Genomic DNA, 16,994 nt, shown 5'->3' on the forward strand with positions numbered 1-16,994 from the left:
GCGTGGGTCCTCCAAAGAATTTTTGAATATCTGTGGATCCAGATGACCAATTTTCAATATCTACACATATTTCAAAACGAGAAGAGTTTTTTGAGAGCTTAAAAGAATGGTGCAAAAATATCTAGAAACAAAAAAGTTATCGCGATTTGAATATTTTTTAGCGGTAAAAAATGAAGCTGCCGGTAGATATTAACCTATTAACCTATGACAGTTAGGCGGTTACAATTAGCAACGTTACAAAACAACTTGATCTTTTTTTAAATTTTGTAGAACAATCTTACAGATTTTAGTATGTTGATCGAAAGTGTTTATGATTTTATGACTTCTCACGGTATTATCTACAAATTGTCCAAAAAGTCGAATGTGACAAATATAGAGTTATGGGCCGAATAGCTTCTTCATGAAATTTCCAGAAACTTTGTTGTATTGTTTGAATTTCAAATAGAAACTTGCGAGTCATTTTGAGCAATTTCAATATATAAAAAAGGTGCCTCATATTGTAAGATCCGGCAAAGTTTCAGTAGTAATGTCAACCTAAAGAAGTTATACATCAGTTGCTACATAAAACTCTTACACATAATTCGCCTTTTCAAATAATTTGAAAATATCAATTTTTATTAATTTTAGCAACCATTTTAATACCCTGACATACACAAAACCAGACTATTACACCCTCCACAAGTGCTCTCCATGTCACTCACTCGCTCAAATCTCAACCACTGTCCACCACAAATCAGACATGCACAAGCCATGATGCAGTTTCTCTATCAGTCGATAACCGTATTAAAGATGTCCTTCTCTCCACCGCTGTGGTCTGCAGACCAGTGCGGAGCGACACAACTAGCCAGAGCGCTGCTAAATTCGTGTTCGCAGTTCTGCTTCATGAGTACCAATTTCAGTCAGCAGCTGTAGTTCTTTGGGTCTTCCTTAGCCGAGTGGTTCGCGTCCACGGTTACAAAGCAAAGCCACGCTGGAGGTAATGGAAATTTCTTTGACTTCATGGGCATAGAGTATCATCGTACCTGCCACAAGAAATACGAATGTTGAAAATGGCAACGTTGGCAAAGAAAGCTCTCAGTTAATAATTGTGGAAGTGCTCATTGAACACAAAGCTGAGAAGCAGGTTCTATTCCAGTGAGGACGTAATGCCAAGAAGAAGAAGATTGTAGCTCTGTGGTCTCCCTGATAACTTATCTGTTCAAGGGATCGGTGGTTCAAATTCGATATCTCGCGAACGAGTACATGTTCGTGTCCTTCCCTGGGCACGGTTCACGGTTTCGTTCTACGACGAAGATATGTCGTTCTACGTTCTGTCGGAGTTAACCGCTATACTGCCGGTCCGAAGAGTTAGGATCAATACCACATGTTTATCCACGAATATGAGCTGCTAGACCATATGAAACATGTAGATTCCAATGATCCAGATTTCGCCATCTATGTCCTTCCGGATCTTTAGTGGTTTGGCGGTTTCAATTGATGGTTTGATTTTTCAATATATGATTTTCATGAGCTGTCCGGAATTCGAATCAAAATGTCCGGAATATGAGGCAAAAGTGAGGAAGCATCCAGAATAAGAATCATTAAAAGTCCACACATTTCTATTCAGTTCAAATAATTCATGTTTCGGAATCAAAATATTCATCCACCATTCGAAAGTTAAGTGTTTTGAAGGCTGAGTAACGTGAAGGAATCATGCAGAATATTTATTCCATATGCTTTTTGATGAGTTACACATCACTGAGGCCTTAAGTGTCCGTAATATGAATCAAAATGGTGCCAATGATTTATACCATTTTCGCGACTTGTTACTCACAATTGTGATATGTAGGTATGTAGATTCTACATTGTAGAAGTTTAAGCAGCATCAGATTCGGACACTCTTAATTTGATCCATGAGACACACAACAGTTCGTTACGCTGTTAAATTATTCCAGGTCTCCGAATATTTTGTAACTTTGGGTTCATTTTATGTAAGAATACAAGATAATCCTAAATGACCCGTTTGTAGCGAAATTCAAATTTTCATCCCTTGGTGCGCAAGGGGTCTGTAAATGTAATATATTATATTTTCACCTATTGTATTGATATTCTGTCCAGAGTAGGAATTGATCCGTTGAATCTGTTGCATCTGTTGCGACGGAATCCGCATCAATCATGTCCGATTCGAGTTATGCGGGTGTTATATCTTTATCGTTTACCAAAACGAATCCTTTCCCTTATCCGAACTCCCAGTGCTATGTTGTGGAAGTGCAGAGGACTCCTCGGCATCTATAAAGCAAGTAACACGTCAACATTTCCCTCTCATCCCAAATTGACCTGCATTCGGACACAGCCGGCGCCGGTATTGTTTGTTCTAATAATGAGAGCACCAGTATTTACACATTGAGGATGCTACTGATCCTGAGTAGCATCTGTTGATTCCCTGTGTAAGTACAGCTGTTCTTGCAATAACGGAGTAGCAACTGTGGGCGATCAATAATGCTCATGCTCATGCTCATGCTCATGTATTAATATGCTGTCCAATGGTCATCAAAAATGATCTTAAAAACAAATTTTCTGTAATCAGGCTCCTACTTGCTCGTGATTTAACCTCTTTCTCCCCCTTGAAATGATCAACTACAACGAAGAAGCGATTGTATCCACTCACAAACTGAGCATACGTACTCTGCGAATGAAGAGTTTACACGTTTGTGTTTGCATATTTTCATTCTCACGGTAGCAAAGAGTTGATCATCAGTGCTTCAAAGAGAAAGATATTTTGTGTCCTCTTTCTCAGTTCGGGAGAGAGCATTTTTCACATTTCTCAGTTCGGGGAAGAGTATTTCCAGACAGCTCTTCGTTGACTCTTTTCAGCTTTTTGCCCAAACAGGGCAATGACGGTGCAGCCAACCTCAGTTCACCTCAAAAGCAATGGTGAGGTATTTGCAGAGCTTCGTAATAAGCAAGAGCTGTCAAGTGGAAGATGCGCATTGGCTAGGGCCATCGTTTCTCTCCACTCTCTCAGCAACGGGTTATTCCTGCTTCAGTCCGGAAAAAATTTCGTCATAAAGGTTTTTCGACTGTGCCACTGGGCGTTGCATGCCAGTCCGTTGTCTAGTGTGGTGCTTCCTTCAAAGGGCAAATCGTCCACTGGAAGCATTAAAGTGTCGGTGTCTGTTAAAAAAAAAAAAAAAAAACATCAAATACAGACTCATAATTGTTGTGAGCGTACGAGTTAGCTCCATCTATCAGATCAAGATGAGTAAAATAAAGTCTGTCTGTATCAGCTTGTTTTTTTATAGAATTACTTAGTGAATGCCCTAGGGGCAAAATGTCGAAAGACAAAATATCGAAAAACAAAACGTCAACTTCCAAAACTTCGAATTATTTATTCTTTCTAAAGACATTGATTCTTCCAAGAAATTGTCCTTTAACGGTTAAAAATAAATAATTAACGGTTTAGTTTATATTATGAGATAATAAAACCATAAGGGGAACCTCATCATTTAAGCCATGATCAACCCAAATTTCTCCTGTGTGCGTCTTCGGACGCCGATGGAGAAAAGAGCGAGAGAGACAAAGCGAGGAAAACGGCCTCGAGTAAAAGCTTTGGCGAATCGAATTCGGATCCAATCGGAATCGGCCGAAAAGAAGAATGCTCAACGGGCGGAAACCTGTTTGTGACATTTTTGCCCATATCTCTTTCTTTATTTTCGTTATAAAATTTTCGATACGTGCATAAAAAATAATTTATAAATTGAGTGGAACGCAAAAGTCGCAGTGGGGCAGCTGGGGGAAATAAAGTATCCAAAATATATGTACGGCAAACGAAGAAAACGATTTTGGCTGCTGCTGTGTCGAGTTGAGTCTGAGTGAACAGTGAAGAAGATCACGCTGCCAAAGCGAGCAGAATCATCAACAACACCTCCCAGTGGAGGGTAATCGCAATCTTATTTGGCAATCCACGGTGGGTCGACGGTTCCCGACAAGAATCACGTAACATAATTATAAAATATTTTCATCAATAGCAATTAAAAACAATAGAAAATTATATAATATTGTTATCGACATGCCCTCAACTTATTTTGTAACAGAATAATCTTCGAGTCGTTTAGCGGAACACCTATAAATAAATGAAAAACCGAATTAAGCACTTTACCATTAAATTACACTAGATTTTGTATCCTTCGACATACACGCGTTTTTCGACCTCAACTGTAAGGCCGTCATCAGTGTTGTGTACTAGACTAGACTTCGAAGTCGAGTCTAGCACACGACACTGATGACGGCCTTACAGTTGAGGTCTTAATACGCGTAGCTATCAAAGGATATAAACTCTGGTAAAATTAAATGGTATAGTACTGAATTCGATTTTATATTTGTTATACACATTTGTGAGTCTGTTTCAAATAACATCTAAAATTGTGAACATTAACATAATTTGTTATAATTTTGTTGTTTTGTAACATCCTTAAAATACATTCTCTAATAATTTTGTTATTACTCTAATAGGATTTTTATGTTATTTTATTATTATATTTGATGCAAACTTATGGTAGAATTTTTGTTTTTTCAACTACTAGCAGTACATGTTTTAAATCAACTGGTCAAATCAAATTAGGAAAACACATACTGTTATATTCTTGTCCCTTCCATCTGATCGGGTGGAGCTCTTGAAGCAGCATTTGGAAGTTGTTTGCATGAGAGCTGTTGCTATTGTTGTTTTATCGGGGCCAATTCTTCGAATTCGAACAACCTTCACGAACGCCCAGCTGAGTTGGTGAACTTCTTTTGGTTGGGTGTTTTCCGGTGGTTTCGTGGAAGCTTGTGGTGCCTTGCATGTTTGAGAGCTGGTTTCTGCCAGCTGCTGCAACCAATTTGATTTGCTGATGAAAGAAGGACGGAAGGAAGGAAGGAGGAGATCGTGATCCAATATATTTCACGTATTTTGGTAAGTTTGATTTATATCGTTTCAAATAGGAGAAAGCTTAAGTAGCATAAATAGCCTTAATCAGTTTTCCCAGATGCTCTTAATATTCAGTTGACACCATCTTTTGAGTGTGATGATGGATCAACAATGTGATTGAATATTGGACAACTTACGTAATCACATATATACACTAGAGTGGTTCAAAAAATCGTTTTTGCTCCACACCTCTCATTCGATACAAGATCAAATTCTGAGTGTCCTCCCAAAATTTGAGCTCAATCGGATAACTAAGACTGCACAAGCCATTTAAAGTTTATATGGGAATTACTATGGGAAAAGCAAGCAATTCATTCAATCGGTCATAGTTTTTGCCCATGTGCTCTTGGAGATTAGAACTACGTTGATACTGTGAGATACATTTATCTACTACAACTTTGCCGAAGACCGTTTTCAAATCGGACGCCCCAGTAATTAGTTGCGACTGTGAGCACATAATTGGTATCCTTTTCATTATAAGGCCATATTCGTTCAATTGTTACAATTCAAAAATGATATAAAAAAGTTATCATTTTAATGTTCAGATTAGAATTCAAATTTGCAAAGTGGATGTCTTGGTATGTAAGCTTCTTGATTGAATCTATTTTAGGGAATATATTATTATGATTTAGCCATCTAATATTGGATTTCGCTATTAGAAATGTTATCGTTAGAATTTTGGTAATTTGCCGTAATTGAAAAATCACAACGTTTCTTATTTTGGCTAAAACTTAGGTACAGTCAAAACAAAACTTTAAGGTTAAAACAGCACAACAGTTAAAACGTTTAGTTTTAAAAATGTGTCTAAAAGTTAATATTTGAGTAAATAAAAAAACGGATTTAGACTCCACTAGAGTTTGTTTACTTTGAAATATACGCGTACTTCGACTTCAACTGTAAGGCCGTCTTCAGTGTCGTGTACTAGAGTCGACTGGAATAAAATGATATACTACTAAATTCGGATTTTTATTTACTTATAGGTATTCCGTTAAACAGCCCGAAGATTTTTTATAGTTAATATATATCAAATAAATAAATGTATTTTGGTAACTTGCCATTTGATGTTTCAACCAGTCAAGCACTCGACACTGAAGAAGTCTGTAAATCACAGACGAAGTAGGCCTATCTGTCAAGATAGGCTACATATTAGAGTTTCTCGGCATTTGCTTGCCTCACTACACAGAAAAAATATTATTAAATTATATTAAGACACTTACGGCCTCAGGGAAGTATAACTCAGCATAGGGCATACAAAATAAATCATTATTCGAATGGTGAGTAAAGACTATGCTTCCGCAACTTGAGTTATTTTAAATTAATCGAAATGTGTGGTCTTTTTATGATTCTTATTACGGACGCTTCCTCACTTTTGCCTCATATTCCACTTTGATTCAAATTCCGGACAGCTCATGGAAATTATTGATAGAAAAGTCAAATCATCCATTGAAATCGTCAAACCACTAAAGAGACGTCTAAGGTAGTTGGGCATTATACATTTGCATAGATATTTATGGAAAAAGCTTATTAAAACGAGCCTCGAAAGTATGAACTTTTTAACGACAAAAATTGTAACATTTCGTGGGAAATATTTCCCATACAAAGTCGAGTGTCCGGAATTTGAAGCTGTCCGTAATATGAATCAAAACGGTAATGGAATGGTCGTTGAAATGCTCCAAGTATGTGCATGAAAATAAACTTCACAACATTGTTTTAGCTGTGTACAGCTTTTCAGTATTTTCCATTCTCTTTTGCAAAAGTGAAGTGTAGTGTTAAAAGTCTGATAGTGCATCATTTTTGAACAGAACGCAACCAGGGGTGGAATGGTCAAAATCTTCTCTTACACAGCTAAATATATGTTGTAAATTAAAGTTTATTTAAATGCACATATTTGAAGCATCAAAATAAACCTAAATTTCAACGACCAATCCATTATTTTTCAATCGAATTCACTTTAAATTTACACGACTTTGTATTATTCACCCATATTTAGTTGAAAATTTAACGTATATTCATTTAAATTTACATAATGCTGTAACAACACATGAATTTGAATTATTTTTACAGTTGAGTTCAGTTTACATCACATTGGAAATTAAATATTTTTTTCTGTGTAGAGCAGGAAAATATGAGGCAATCGTTTTTTTTTATATATAATGGTCTATTCTCATCATACAATCGCTAGATAAGTTAGTTGGCACGATCAAACAAATAACGCAGCTCAGCAAAAAAAAATGTGTAAATTTAATATTAACGAAAATTTTATCGATCAATCTATTATTTTTCAATTGCATTCACTTTGAATTTACACAATCATGTAGGTTACATCCAAGCTTGAGCTTGAGCTTGAGCTTGATTGACCGCCCGTGGTTGCCACTCCAGTATCGCCAGATCAGCTGCACTTACACAAGGAACCAAATGAATGACTGCTTGGGACTAACAGATACCATCAGTGTATAAGTGCTGGTGATCTCCTATTTTTAGGCGATAATGGCGCCTGCCACGTTAGAATGCAGAGCAATGAGGGAATGGGAGGAATTGATGATGCATTAAACTGGCTCGCACAGTAGACCGTATATACCACTGCGTCTACGCCAGTTCATGCGGGAAGGGTGAAGAGGGCGATAATTTTTATGGCAGAGAGGTTTGCTGTCTGGTTAGCAGACTGCCTATGTATCAGGCGTATGGAAAGGTGTGATATAATGATGGAAGAATGGAAGCGTAGGGAAACGGTTATTTTGTCCGTCTCGGGTTCCAGCGAATGCTATGAACAGTGAAAGATCAACTGTAATATATTAAGAGTAAGAAAGACAGAAGAAAGTGAAACATACAACTACAAAGTACGAGGAAATGGGACAGGCCTGGGATTTATCCCATGACCTTCTGCTTATGAAGCAGAAGCGGTAGTCATTGGACCACCAACCCCGTCTTTAAATGCTCGCGAGCATCAGCGTGCTGATTTACTCGCGAGTAAACTAAGCTAAAGTGATTCGTGAACGTGTTCGAAGCTGTTCAGAGTAAATTGCGCTTTTGAGAACAAAGCTATTTGCCCTCCGAGACATCTGGTTTTGAGTGTTTTTCGACTGGTAGCTTACTGTCTGGACATACAATTGATTTGACTGTCAAAGTCGTAATAAATCACGCCTTGTTCGGTTGCTCGCGAGTATATGTTCGCGAACTTTCTGCTACTTTTTTTTGGTATGTTCTCTCGAGCAGGCGGGTACGAACTTACTTAATCGTAGCCTTGTCACGAGTCTGTCATGCTTGTTTTGCATTGTTTTACATTCGTGAGGTGCTTCGTGATGCAGATATTTCCACCACTGAGCACTGCCGTTATACGCATAATTGTCCCATGTTACTTTTTGTGCATTTTGACTTTTTGTCATCAAACAGTATATTTTTACGTATAGTTTTAGAAAACACACGCCAAAAATTAACTTTGTTCGGAAACTCAATGAAAAGCAAGCCAAGTCAATTTGTCCCATTGTTGAATTTCCACGCATAACTGTCCCACTACTGTATTTCTACGCATAACTGTATACAATTCGCTGCGCTGATCTCGAACAAAATAGTCAGTAGGCAGTTTTGAATTAGCTGGTGTTTGGGAAAATCGTTTTAAACACCTTCTTACGTTGGCTTTACATCCCATGTAGAACACAACCTGTTTTATATGTTTGTATTATCGGGATGCATTCATCATTCATGCGAGCCTGACGTCAGATATGATTGAAAAATTCAATATCAATATTTTATTTCCCATCCGTTTTTCAATGAATTTCAGTTGAGTTTTCAGGGTCGATCACGAAATTCTTCTAGTTTTTGGAACCGCGGTCATCGATTAAAAAATTTACCACAATTTTCGATACATCACGGGGAGTAGCGAATTATTCCCACTTGAAGAATATGTAACCACTTTAATTTCGAGTTCATGACTTGCGACAAATTAACTTCATGATTTAGCAAACCAAGTCTAAGTAAAAATAGTTCGACCGTCTTTGGATGACTTGGCCACATGCTGAGTTGTTCCGAATTCCCGGTTCCCTGGGGGAAATGGCCTCTAAACCGTCGGTTCTGAAACCTAGCTGGCAACATCAAACCACATAAATTCCCAAATCAAGGCTAAAGAAGGGTAATTCAAAGGTTCATGGATAACTTGATAACATGCCAGGTTGTTTTGGATACCCTGTTCTTCAGAGGAGGTGGTTATTATATTGGTGGTTCTGAGACCTATCTTGCGACTTATCAAACTTGATAAAGTCAAAAAGAAGTCAAAGTCAAGTCAAAAGAAGAATAGTTTAAGAGGTTTTGGATGACTTGGCCACATACTGGGTTATTCCGGATTATTGGTTCTTCGGTGCAAGTGGCAAATATGTTGGTGGTTCTAAAGCTTAATTTGCGATGTGTCTAATATCATGATTTTGCAAAACAAGTCCAAAGAAATGTCACATCGTGTGAAGATTTGTGTCGTGAATTTTGAGTTTAATATTTACTCCGCAGAATAACTTTGAATTCGCTGATGAGTTTCTGTCAAGCCTGCAGCTGGAAGAGTGGATATAAGAATTTAAAACATCTTATGAACTCTACAACTTACTCATCCACTCTTTCTTTCACTAACTCATACATTGTCTCATTATCACACATACAGAAAACTTTGCTTTCCATCCCAAACTATAAAATCGTATTTCTTCACTTCCCCACACGTGGCTCCGTTTGGCACATGTCATTTGAGCCGTCATTAGATGCCTTAACATAGTCTTGAGGATATACGGCCTCTAAATTCGGTACAATCTATACGTAAGAATGATCAGCAGTATGCTTAGCACATCATTGGTCACTACTATCAGTGGGATTGTTATGCGTAGAAATTCACCAAAAACCCCGTATTTCTAGACATAACAGTCCCATTTTGAATTTGGTAGCTAAATTTACTTTATTCCCATAATACAAACTCTTGACTCTAATGAACACGCTATTCTTTATACTATTGTAAAGATTTTAATTTAATTTACCACACACCTGGTCAATACGAGGCCTAAATGTGTTGAAATCTTTAAACGCGTTTTTCTCGATTGCATATTTTGGAACATGGGACAATTATGCGTATAACGGCAGAGCAGTGTTGTGAAAAACTCAATTTCTCATAACACACGCTTGAGATTTTTCATGCATTACTTGTCAATCACGCAACTCACTGAACTCATCATGGATGAGTTGGCTCACCTTTTTGAATCATTGTCTCGTATTTCCACAGTTTACTCACATATAGTAATAACTTCCTGTTAGTCTGGTGAAATTATAGTAATCTTTTCTAACGTAAACATCAATATTCAGGTTTCACGAGTTTTTGGCGGGTTTGGCGACTGTATCATTGTTTACGGTTTGAGTTGATTGAGTGATTTTGAATCAAAATCTCAAGCATGAGATTTGCGAAACAGATTGATAATGAGTTTGCTCTCACGGGAGAGTGTATTGATTGAGATTTGAGTGTGAGTCTTTCAACATTGGTACTAGGTGTCTACACCCAAGTTTCAACATTCTGTAACTTCATCAATCGTTCGATCGATTACGATGAAATTTTCAGGAAAAATCATAAATGAGTTACCATGATGCATCAATATCCGGACGCTTCAGCTGACACAAATTTTCAAACGCTTATGTAACTAAGTTTTAAAAGAATATTCTTGAAGTTTTGTTATTTTACACATTTCTTCATTTCAGATCTGGATGTAGATGATTAATTTTGCGATATTAGTCGTGTTTTCACTGAAAAATTATCGAAATAAAAAAGCTTGTCTTGCCTTTTAATCCGGACGCCTGATGCTTGTAATATTTTTAAATCCGGACACTTTTGGATCGAAATCCGGACAACTGTGTTATAATATGAAACATCTGTTCATTTTCAGATTATATCAAACATATGCCTTTTATTTATTCAATCTTTGAATTTGCCTAACAATGCGGAAAATGATAGATGGTAAGGAAAATGAGTGTTTTGAATACCTGGACTAACGGGTTGACTTGCTTGAACTGAAGTGCATGCAGATTGAGTTGTAATAATAAAAGAAATACATAATTTATTCCACAATCGATCAAAACGCTTTGTATAATCATTATTTGAGCCTTCTTTCATTTCATCTTTCACAAAATTCACTTGCACTAGGTAAAAATGAGCGTTTCATATGATGTCCGGATTTCAAATCACTGGTTTGTAGTCCCGGACAGTCTTTTTACACACCATAACCGCGATGTGAAATGATGTCCGATAGGAGCAACTTGTTTATTTTTAGTTTTATTATTTTTGCAGTGGTATTTAGATTCAAAATCATAGTAAAATGAACAATAATTTTAAAAGTGAAGAGTACGACTGAAAACCAATTGTAATAATAATTAAATTTGGCTTTAAATGGTGAATATAATCAGAGTGTCCGGATATTGGTACCGTCCAGATTTTGATTCACTACGGTATTTTTTTGATTCATGCATTAAAAGTTTTAAATTCGGGGATGGTTCTAGACTTAGGTCCAAATTATTATTAAGAAAACAAAAATAAGTCAATCATGAACAAGGCTGGTTAAAATCTTTTTTTAAAAACACTTTCGTGACTTCTTCATGGATTCATACGCAGCTTTCTTCTAAGATTCCTATGAGGAAAAAAAATGAAGAATTGTTCTAGTGATTCCTCGAAATATTTCTTCCAAAATTCTTTCGAGCACTCCTTCTGGCCTCTACAGCAAAATTTGTGGAGATTCCTTCAGCAATTCTTCATTAATTTCTCTAGCAATTTTTCAAGGGATACTTAGAGGAATTTGTCCAGAATTTGGTGCAGACAACTTTGCGAACTTCAATGCTTCTACCCGCACAGTGAATTCTCCGAAAAATTTCAAAGGATTTCCTTGAAATATTTCTTCAAAAATTTTAATAAGTTTTCTCGCTTATTACCCTAAACAAATTGAAAAGGTTCATTTGTAGGTAATTGAAGAAATTTGTTCAGGATTTTTACAGAGAAACCTTCTAGAAGTGCTCTAGGAGATCATATTCCGATTTAGCAGATATATTTTTAGTCATTTTTAAAAGTATTCCCGAGTTTTTCTGAAGGATTGCTACGAAAATTCCTCCAAGGATTATTCAGGAAAAGTTTTTAAGAACTCTTATAGGTATTCCTCATAATATTCCTTCGGAAATTTCTCTAGAATTTTTTTTATCATTTTATTCAGATAATTCCTTCAGAAAAAAAGAAATATATATCTCAACTTATCAAGTAAAATCTCAATGCATTCTTCAAAGTTCATTTGAGCTTCACACCAGCAAATACAGAAATTATTTCAATATTTTATCCGATCATTTTTGCACAAATTTCTTCAGTGATACTTTCTGATTTTTTCAAGGAATTCTTCAGAAAAGTCTGTAGAATGATTGCAAGGAATTCTATTTTTTTTCTTACTTGTTTTATAATTTATTTAGAATATCCTCCAAGACTTTTTAAGTGGTTCTTTAAGATTTTTTTTTAGTTTTCTCAGAGATTATTTTAGATTTTTTTTTCAAATCTTCGGATTTTTACGTAGTTATTTCTTAAAAAAAATGTTTAGAGTCTCATTAAGAATTCTATTATAAATTCTCTAAAGAATTCTTTGGAAAACTAAAACATATCTGGAAGGGTTTTTAAAGGAATTCCAATGATAAATGTCTGGAGTGCTATCTGAAGAAATTACTAGGTGAAATCTTAGAAAAATTTAGAACAATGAACAGTTTGTGGATTAATCTTGGAAAAAATCTTAGTTACGAAATGTCTGAAAGAAGCTTTGATAGAATATCTGGCATTCTCCTTAGAAATAATAAGGTTGAATTCTTAAAGATCTAAAAAGAAATACATGTAGGAATTCCTTAGGAACTCCGTAAAAGCATCATCAAATGAAATTCTGAAGAAAACTTCAGGGTAACATCAAAAGGGAATTTTGGGAGGATTCCCAAATCAAATATATCATAAAATCAATAGTAATATTAACAGTTATACTTGTCATCATGAGGAATTTAAAAAGACACTCTTAGAAATATTCTTAGACAAATGTCTGGTTGGAAGTGGAGTAGTGTGGTGTGAAAAATATGAAATAGAGCGTTACGTAATACTCAAATAAATGTTTTGCCTTCATCTTTTTAACATGAGAAAAGAATTCAAACTTTTTTGCAAGATGACACCTGACTTTGTTCTGTGACAGAGAGTCCTGTGCCATCCACGAACACGGATTTTTAACATCCCTGAGGTAACTCAGGTAGGTCAGATGTGAAAATAATGTACAGGTCCAAGAATGCTACTTGAGGACCACTAGCTCTCATTACTAAACTTTTGTGTTGATATATACTTTATGATGATAAGTGGAGATTTTGGCTTTCAGTCACGAATTAAGCGTAGATTATTTTAAATAATCCAGTGATTTTAATTGATTTTTATTGATCCAGTTGTTGGGAGTGATTTAAATTAATCAATGCTTAAATCGTAACTGAAAGCTGAAATCTCCAATTATCATCATCAAAATCCAGTCAATTTTCCTTAACATACACTTTACTTCTTCTTCTTCTCAAGCATTACGTCCTAAGTGGCAAAGAGGTTGCTTTACAGCTCTTCATTATTAAAAAGAAAATCAGCCAGAGGCTCTCGGCTTAGTGTTCTTATGAGCATATCAACAGTTATTAATCGAGAGCTTTCTGTACCAATTGATTATATTTGCATGTTTTATTTTGCAAGTACGATGATACTCTATGCCCAGGGATATCGAAACAAAATTGCAGCCCGAAAAGATTTTCGACCGGTGGGTTCCGAACCCTCTATTCTCAGTTTGATATTGCTGAATAGCAGCGCGTTTACCGCTACGGCTATCTGGGCCTATGTAATTATCATTGAGGGGTAATATAAATCAATGAAGTGTGAGAATTTAATTTGACGGTAAATTCCATTTACCGTGGACTTTATTTCGAAACAACTATTTTGAGTAAATAAAAGATATTAAAAGACCGTCTATTATATACGTTAGGGTTTATGGGGAGAAAAAAATTTCTAATTTTTATACAAACGACCACACAGAAAAATTTAATTTATAGTCTTTATAGGTCAAAACAGAAACCAGAAACATGGATGTTTTTCTCAAAAATGGTTGCACTAATTTTTAGCTTGATATATTGCAGAGATTTTATCTAAGCATTGGTCCCCAAGAAATTTCGGAAAATCTGAGGGTCGAAAGATAAAAATAAAAGATTTTAAGATTCTAAGAGCAGAAGAGCTTTTTGAGAACTTGTGAAAAATGATGTTGCTAGTAGAGGGATGACTATGTAACTTGAAAAATGAAACGTTGAGTTTCAATTTCATTTTTAAAATTCTTTATTAGTACATATCATTCCAAACATTACATTATTTTCTTATTCTTTTGTGTTAGAAAACACTATCATCCTTTTTTGGTAAAACTAAATTAAGCATTTATTAACAATTTGTTAACAACATATAACATTTTATTTGCCGTAGCAGTTCAGATTTTAAAAGGTGAGTTGATTTCGCTTGCTTATAAGAGAATTGTTTTAATGTTTTGTTCATCTTATTCCATGAACAATAATGAATCTTATTTCTACACCACTTCATCTCTGACTCACCTGTTACTGGATCATTTGAAATAATCGGTTGAGCCCAGCACAATGGATCCACAAGTTTACAAAAGCACTTTTGTGATTTATTGTCGACACCAAGGCACTGATCGTTTTGTGAATTCCATTCAATTACCAGCGAAAATCATCCCAGAGAACTTCTTTTTCAAACACAATTTCCTCTTCGTTCGGTTGGTCACAACCTACACCACTAGCAACTTCCTTACCACCCACCGGGCTTAAACACCTAGCAAACAACTTTAAACCTCCGTAAACTGCTCTGATGTTCACTACCACGAAAACTATCTCCCTTCGGGTCGCAGCGAAAGGTTTAATCCCCCATCGCCACCGGGAGCTACCGGACGCATAATTTATTTCCCCACCGGAGAGCCGTCATGATGTCACGTCACTCGTCTCCGCTTCACTCCACTTTCCGCATCCAATACGAAACCACGAATGCTCCAAAGCGAGTTAGGTGCAGCAAATTCCTAAGATTTACGTTTCTTCGCTGCTTTGCTTCTTCGTCCGTTTCGATGGTTCAAGAATTCACCGGAAAGCCGCCCAAGAAATTCCAACCGAGCAGACCCGTGTGATGTCAGAGCTGCACGCACGCGAAAAAAGAATAACCTTCACTCAAGAATGAATCTCAACTGCAGAAGCATAAGGAAGGAACCACACGCGAAGATCCGGTAGATGTAAAGTTTAACGTAAGTATGCAACGTGGTCAAAGTCAACGAGCGCGCGCAAGAACCGAAAACCGCACTGTGTTCCCACAGGTACCGCTATGCGAGTCCAACTGATCTGCAGTGGTCGCAGTCTCCAGCGAGGAACCCCCTTTTCTCGTGTTGAGCGAGATACTGGTCGACGAGGTTTGCAAAAAAAAAACAGTCATTCCACCAACACCATCATCAACAGCAGCACCCACCAGCCGCCTGGTTGCAGAACTAACCGCTCTCTACGGCCGCGACGACGAAGACTGGAACTGAAAGTTTCCAAAACAACAAATCCACGCGGCCCAACGACCAAGGTACGGACCTATCTATAGGCAGGAGAACGGCAATCGCGCGCGACGACTGCACCATAGGCCGAGTTCATCGAGACTGTGGCGGCGACCGGCGGATGATGACGAACGGTGTGGGACAGACCTGCTGGGATCTCCTCGATAGGGTAAACTGGTTCAAAGTGCACTCAAGGAGTTAAATGGTTCAGTTTACATTCTAATGAAAATAACAAAAAAATGGGCAGATCTAGTTCATACCGTGTATATTTTTGTACTACTAGTTTACATGCAACATTTCAAGACAAAATCTAGAGTTCATTTTGAAAGACTAAGTCGTCTTTTGACAGTATTGTCAATCACACTTTTCAAAAGGTATCATAGCAGGGCTCAAGTAATACATGAAAATTAGTATACATTGTATTAGTAGTAAGACTTCTTCAATTGTGTATGTCCAATGTTTGAAATCTCAGTTAAAAAAAAAATTGCTCAGCTTATTTAGAACAGCTAAATCAATAAGGACAAAAACGATTGACCATTTTACCCTTGAAAAAGGCCACAACAAATGGCCGAAACGTCGGGCAAAATGAATTAAAACGTTCGCTGATTAAGACTGAGATAGCCGACAACCAAGAATTTACGATAACATACATATTTTCCAAAAATGTTAGAACATTGTGTTTCAACATAATCATCATCATCTTCCTCATCATCATTCCTCATTACTCATTACTCGCTTCTCACTCCTAATTCTTTATTTCTTATTCATCATTCCTCATTACTCACTCTTCACACCTCACTCTTCATTCCTCATTTTTCACACTTCACTCCTCATTCCTCACTCCTCATCCCTCATCTTTCATTCATCATTCCTAACTCCTCATTCCTCATTCTTCACTCTTCATTCCTCTCGTCTCATTCCTCATTTCTCACCTCTCACTCTTTATACCTCATTCATCTTTCTTCATTACTCCATTCTCATTCCTTATTACTTACTCCTCACTCCTCATTCCTTATAACGTACTCCTCACTCCTCATTCCTCACTCATAATTCTACAGACATACTCCTCATTCCTCATTCTTCACTCCTCATTCCTCACATCTCACTCATCATCCCTCATTCCACGTTCTTCACTCCTCACTCCTCATTCTTCATGCCACATTCCCTATTACTTACTCCTTTCTCCACGTTCTTCACTCCTCACTCCTTTTTCCTAAAACTCCTTGATACTTACTCATCATTCCTCATTCCTCGCTCCCCATTTCTCACTCCTCACTCTACAGGCATCATTCCTCATTCCTCATTCCTCACGCCTCATTCCTCATCCCTCATTCCTCATTTCTTACTTCTCATCGCTCATCCTTCACTCCTCATTCCTCTTTCCCCATTCCTCACTTTTCATTCATCATCTCTCATTTCTCATTCCT

The 16,994-nt window shown here is 36.8% G+C and overlaps 1 protein-coding gene across 1 annotated transcript in view; it reads right to left on the bottom strand.

Moving 5' to 3' along the window:
- Positions 1-15,678, bottom strand: part of LOC5565665 (tensin-3) — a 210,529-nt gene extending 194,851 nt beyond the window's left edge. The window contains exon 1 of the mRNA XM_021841192.1: positions 14,579-15,678. The gene's annotated coding sequence lies outside the window, so the exon portion shown is untranslated. The remainder of the gene's footprint in view (positions 1-14,578) is intronic.
- Positions 15,679-16,994: the final 1,316 nt, after the last annotated feature.

Source organism: Aedes aegypti, chromosome 2, assembly GCF_002204515.2.
Source record: "Aedes aegypti strain LVP_AGWG chromosome 2, AaegL5.0 Primary Assembly, whole genome shotgun sequence".
NCBI classification, from domain to species: Eukaryota; Metazoa; Arthropoda; class Insecta; order Diptera; family Culicidae; genus Aedes; species Aedes aegypti.